A 7,402-nucleotide genomic window follows, 5' to 3' on the forward strand; every position below is an offset into this window, starting at 1 on the left:
TAGTGTAAACTTAATATGGACTTTAATGTTTGATACTAACATGTTTTGTATTTGTTATCTTGTTCACTCTTTAATACTTTGCTTGTTAAATAACTAATCTTGATTTATGTTGTATAACACTTGGTACAACAAATGCTTGGCACTTTCATAGCCCATAATGTATGGTATAACCGACACCTGAGCTATGAAAGGAACTTGATTTGTTGTTAACATAAGTTATAATCATGAATGCTTGATGAGATTTACAAGTATTAGCATTAATCGAATAAGATGACTAATGTAATCACGTTAACAATCTATAATCAGATTGGAACCTCCTTTATGTGTGGTTTCTAATTGAGTAATAAGAGTTTATACTATACTTGTTTGACATACCATTAGTAAAACCTCTAACCTTGACATTTGTTATTATCATTGTTTAATCGTTACATTAATATTCCATCTCAAAGTTATCATCATCTTCTTCTTCTTCTCCTTCTTTTTCTTTATTATTATTACTATTATTATTAGTACAACTACTACTATTATTATTGTTATTGTTATTATTGTTATTGTTATTATTGTTATTATTATTATTATTATTGTTATTACTATTATTATTGTTGTTGTTGTTGTTATTATTGTTGTTGTATTATTGATTAACCTCCCTGTGGTTCGACCCCGGTCTTGCCGGGTTATTTATTACTTCGACACTCCTGCACTTGGGAGAAGACATCAATCTTTTAGTCGTGTCAGAGTCTTTAGATAATCTTCTATTTAACTCTTGAAACGCTTCCTAGTAGAGATGTGCATCGTGGAATTCATGATTTATGGCCCCATTTTTATAAAAAAAAAACATGATCAACTTAGTCTTGAGAATCTGATTAAAAAAGACCTTGTTTGCCAGTTTTTAGGAAAACTAGATGGGAAGCCTATCCCCAATCCATAAAAGGTGTTTAAGCCATTCCTGGAAATAAAACTAAGGGAAGTTGTGAGCCACAATCACGATTTGAGTCTTAGTTTGTAAAAACTTGTGTCTTTTGGTTTTATCCCCAATGTTTGTGTTTTGTTGTTTCTTATATTTGTTTAAGTGTGTTTCAGGTTTATTAGTGTTTGGTGTTTCAGGTGATGTCTTTTATACTCTATCTTTCTACCTTAGAACATCGAGGACAATGTCTCGTTTTGGTTGGGGGGAAAGGGTAGTAGTTGATAAAAAAATAACTAACTGTGTTTTCTATTTCATAAAGCATGTGCAAAATTATTGTTACTAAGATGGTAGAGTAAATGAGCTTTTTTGTTAAATTGACTCTTGAGACGTATCTTAGTAACCATTCTTAACAAGGTCTATCATAATACTTCTTGAAATATTTAGGTTTACAAACTCTCGCATTATTATCACTTAATTATGCTCATATACTCATTTAACATGTATTCTTAAACCTTAATTTTCACACACACACTTTAACATATGATTGTGGGTTGCACATTGGATTATTACATTATTTATATTCTTTTATTAAAGGTAACAACTAAGGAAAAGGGATAGTATATAATTTGAAAAAAAAAACAAGAAAAAGAGCAAAAAAATGATGATAACAAAAATATAGATAAGTTTGGTTTCATAGCCTCCCTAACCTAAGCAATTAAGCCCGAATGAGTGTTTTAACACCTAATACCCTCAAGTCAACTGACTTGGGAGCTATTGGCACAACATTTGTTACATAGATTGAGGAGAAAAGCTTAAGGGAATTAAACATTACACTATTTACATATCAATATTGGCAACCCGAGTTACTAAGCTTGTAGGGGTGTCTCAACACCTAATGTCCTAAAACCAATTGGTCTTGGAGTCATTAACTAGAAGCTCATTACATGGGTTAAAGTTGCATTGTGTTTTAAGTTACATGTATATATATTTAAAAAAAACAAAAAAGAAAAAGAAATCCCAACCCAAGAAAATTAACCTTAAACATTAGAATAAGAATTTTGTTTTCTTCCAGGTAAAGCCTTATAACTATGTGTTGATATATTAAGCACCAAAAAAAGGTTTATTAATATCTTGTTTAAGAGGTATTGAGCAGATAGATAAATTTAATGAGAGTTTGTTTATCTAGATAGATTAATGGAAGTTGAATTATAAAAGCCTTACTTTGTAGAATTTATAATTTTTTTTTCTATTTTAACTAGGGCCTAGTAATAAGGTGGTTGGGGGGGGGGGTGTGATTAGTACTTAAAAGTGCATTTTTATTAAGGTTTTATATCATCATTTTGCACTTAAAGTATCAACAACTCCTTAACTAAAACATGTTTTATAATAACATATCTAATAATATAAGATACCTTTAATTTATGGTAAATATTCATTTTAAATACAGGCCTATCACATAAATGAAAGGATTGATTGATGAGTTTAAGCAATGAAATTGAAAAGATAAAGAGATAGCTAAACTTAGAAAAGAGATGTTGGTGTAGTCCAATCCGGAACACTGTTCGGTAATTATGTCATATATGGAGCTATAGATCTCGGATTTAGGTCTATTTTATATGGATGGAAAGGTAAGACATAAGCCTACAACTTTCATATAGAGCCAAGATTTAAAAAGGCTATTTTCAAGTCCAAATTGTAGCAACAACAAAGAAGTCCGAATCTATCCTACAGCCCAAGCATTGTTCAGTGTTTGACCCATATCTGAAGTTCTATAAGTCCAAATGACTTCTATTTTTTTTACCTTGAAAGCTTAGATAATTTCCTACAACTTTCATGTTATCGATTATTCCAATTTTGACATTATAAATGATGTTTTGGGCAGACAAGAGAAGATAAGGATTGTCACCAAGTCAAGAGTTGGTCACCCACAAATCAATTAGTCATCAAATCAATAGTTCCCAATTTTGGCCTATAAAAGGAGGCATTTGCCATGCATTTAGACATCTTGGTCTCTAGACTAAAATCATGCTCTTCCTTTCTCTCTTTGTATTTTTTATGCTTTGTTTTCATTAATATTAAGTTTATGCCTTTCATTTCCTTTCCTTTACTTAGTTAACTTTTATGTTCTTATTTTGTTTATCTATTTTGCTTTCTTTCATTATGTCTAGCTAAGTTAATTATGTCAAGGTGAAAAGGTTACACTAATGGTGTAAGAATAAGTATAATGTAAACTTAATATGGACCTTAATGTTTGATACTAACATGTTTTATATTTGTTATCTTGTTCACTCTTTAATACTTTGCTTGTTAAATGACTAATCTTGATTTATGTTGTATAACACTTGGTACAACAAATGCTTGGCACTTTCATAGCCCATAATGTATGGTATAACCGACACCTGAGCTATGAAAGGAACTTGATTTGTTGTTAACATAAGTTATAATCATGAATGCTTGAGAGGATTTACAAGTATTAGCATTAATTGAATAAGATGACTAATGTAATCATGTTAACAATATATAATCTGATTGGAACCTCCTTTGTGTGTGGTTTCCAATTCAATAATAAGAGTTTATACTATACTTGTTTGATATACCATTAGTGGAACCTCTAACCTTGACATTTGTTATTATTATTGCTTAATCCTTACATTAATATTTGATCTCCAAGTTCTCATCATCATCATCTTCTTCTTCTTCTCTTTCTTTATTATTATTATTATTATTATTATTATTATTATTATTATTAGTACTACTACTACTACTACTACTACTACTACTACTACTACTACTACTACTACTACTACTACTACTACTACTACTACTACTACTACTACTACTACTACTACTACTACTACTACTACTACTACTACTACTACTACTATAACCTCCTTGTGATTCGATCCAGGTCTTGCCGGGTTATTTATTACTTCGACACTTCTGCCCTTGGGAGAAGAAATCAATCTTTTAATCGTGTCAGTTATAGGAGATACAGAACTTAGAAATTGATCAAGTACATGACCACCTGTGCTAAATATTGATTTAGAAGCCACTATGAATATAGAAATAACTAGAACATGTTGTGCAACCTTTGAAAGTGTTTTATGTTTCAAAACATTACTTTTCCACCAACCTAAAATATGTAAATTGTCATCATTAGGATCCTAACAACCATCAATCAAATACCTCTCAACCTTATTTTATTTTCCATATTATCCACCTCCTGTAAATGTCTTTTGAATCGAGCTAAAGTATTAACATCTACCTCCACATAATCAATAGCCTTAACATCTTATTTATGTCTATTATTATCCACCACTTCATCAATTTTTAAATGAAACTAATACAAGCTCACCAAAGTATCTTTCACCTTGTTTGTTAGCAATTGTGTTTTATCATAATCATACAAATCACTAAAACAAAATTTCACATATTTCAACTTGAAACATAGATCTAAAACATTAGCTACATATAACAAAAATTTTTGATTTACTTCATAACCCCAATACTTCTCAAACTTTTACATCATATTCATCGTCATTCCACTTAAAATATTATCTTTATTTTTATACAATTGCAACAAGTTTGTATGCATGTAAATTAATTCATTGAAAAAAGAACTTAATGTGACATGTAATAAACTGGAAAATCTCAATGTAACCATATAAAAGATCTTTAAGAACTTTACCAAAGTTCTAGCATTTTCTCAATCCTCCAAACTAGGGAGCCCTATGTTTTTTTTATTCCCCTTTGAATCAACCTCCAAAAAGTAACTCATATACGTAGGTTCTTTTTCACCTAACCTCACAAACTCCTTTTCATACTTTTCAGCAGTTTCTAGCATAAGATAAGTTGAAATACATCGAGTTGTAACATCTAAATACAATGATTTCATATATTCTATATACAACTTTTTTGCACATTTTTTAAATGCAAGTTGCCTTAACAATTAAGATCTCATAAACCTAATTGCATTTCGAATCTCAACAACTGAAACATGAATCTTTTTAAGTCATCACACACAATGAGGTTTACAATGTGTGCACAACATCTAATATGCAAATGCTCATTTGACAAGATATTAATTAGCCAATCTTTCATCATATTTTTAAAAAAAGAAATAGTCACATTATTAGAGCTTGCATTATCTACTGTAATAGTCAAAACTTTATCAATCCCCCATTCTAACATGCAATTCTCAATAACTTGACCAATTGTCTCACCCATATGATTGGAAACTTGACAAAAATTGAGAATTATTTTATGAAAATTCCACTTATTATCAATCCAATGAGCTGTTAAACATATATAGTTAATATTTTGGATTGATATCCATATATCTGTTGTTAAGCACAATCATTGACCCCTAAGAGTTGTCCTTAAGCAATCCTTTTCTTCAACATAAAGTTTCAAACAATCTCTTATAATAGTGAAATAAGAATGAATGTTAAATCTAGGTTGCATCATCCTAGCAAATAATTTAAATCCCCAGCCCTCTATAAAATTAAAAGGCAACTCATTAATTTTAATCATCTTTGCTAGTGATTGTTTACATTCATCATAATTATAACCTATTGCCTTAGAAGTTCCCATATTTTGTTCTCCCAATTCACCTTTCTCTATCTTAGGTTCTAATACCAAAACCTTTTGTTTCTTATCAACCACAAAAAGAAACTTTTTGCATGCTTTTAAATGACTTCATATATTACTTGTGTCATTAACAATAGTATAACATTCATAATGTTTCTTACAATAATTACATTCAGCTCTAGGGGCTTTAGGATCAACATCAAGTTTTGTAAAGTGATCTCAAATTTGTGACTTTTTTTTATCATCAGCATTTCTTTTCTTTAATGTAAGGACTTAAGGTTGTTTATCTTTTGTATCTATAATGGATCCTGTAGTGGTTGATTCTGCGTTAGTTTTTGAAGTTGGAGAATTGGTTGATGTTGGTGCAGTGCCTGTGGATGAAACATTTTGAATATGAGGATTTTTCATTTGTTATTACATAATGAAAACGTGTTAACAATTATAATTTATAATAGACTTAAAGGTACTAAAATTTTAAAAAAGTAATAGAAACTTAAACGTACTAAAATTCAAAGAAATATGCATAATGTTTTATAGTCAAAACTAAAATTCTGGACACGTTTAAGTTAACACATGATTTACATTCGAACATTGGATTGCAGTCACTAACACATGAATTATTATTTTTGAAACATAACAATTGTAAGCATCGCCTCTTAATGAACTTTTGATGATATGAAACTGCCACAGATTGGGTCCTATTTCGAGAGAGTCCTATTTTTCCACCCTGTTATCGCATATATACAATTGAAATCTTTAAGTCATCTTCAAGGTCCCCTATAAAGAAAATGGTCTATTATGGAAAGTCATGAGGAATCTTAATCTTATCAGGTGTAGCCACGAGGTAGGATTAGAATCTATTTTCCTATTGTTATTAACTAAGTCTTTGTGCTATAATTGTCCATTAATATAGAATCTAGCACATCCTTGAATAGTTAAAGAAAGCTAGAACAAAGTACCTTTAGCCATATTTTCATGGTTTATTTTTTAATAGTTTTGTTTTGTTAAATTGTATTTGAAAATACAAAACATTTTCTTGATATTTCATGGACAATATTTATTCTAGTTGTGCAAGTAACATATGCACAAAAACTTGTAATATCGCATCAAAATTCAATCTAACAACAATATATGTATACTTGTAGATATGGAATCAGCCACAAGTGGAGAACCCCATAAATCTTGGAAACCTCTGTTGATTGTGATGGGTCCATAAAGCAAAAGGCAAGTTACAAGTTAACATGACTAAAAGATTGATGTCTTCTCCCAAGTGTAGAAGTGTCGAGGTAATAAATAACTCAGTAAGACTGGAGTCAAGCTACATAGAGGTTAACTATATAAATTATAAACAACAACAACAACAATAATAGTTATACTAGTAATAAAAAAAAAAACAACAACAACAACAACAATAATAATAATAAAGAGAGCTTTGAGATGTGGTATTGATATAAGGATTAAACAATGATACAATTAATTGGCAAAGTTAGAGGATCCATTAATAGTATTTCAAACAAGTATAGTAGTATAAACACTTATTACTCAACTGGAAATCACACACAAAGAAGGTTCCAATCAAATTATAAATTGTTAACATGATTACATTAGTTTCTTACTCGAATAATGCTAATACTTGTAAATCTTGTCAGGTATTCATGATTATAACTTATGTTAACTACAAATCAAGTTTCTTTCATAGCACTAGTGTCGATTATACCATATTATGAAAGTGTCAAGTATTTGTTAACCATTTAACAAGCATAGTATTAAAAGTGAACAAGATAACAAATACAAAACATGTTAGTATCAAACATTAAAGTCCATATTAAGTTTACACTACGCTTATTGATTAATACTTAAAAGTGCATTTTTATCAAGGTTTTATATCATCATTTTGCACTTGAA

The sequence above is a fragment of the Populus euphratica genome, unplaced genomic scaffold, assembly GCF_000495115.2.
Source record: "Populus euphratica unplaced genomic scaffold, PopEup_1.0 scaffold749.1, whole genome shotgun sequence".
Lineage (NCBI taxonomy): Eukaryota > Viridiplantae > Streptophyta > Magnoliopsida > Malpighiales > Salicaceae > Populus > Populus euphratica.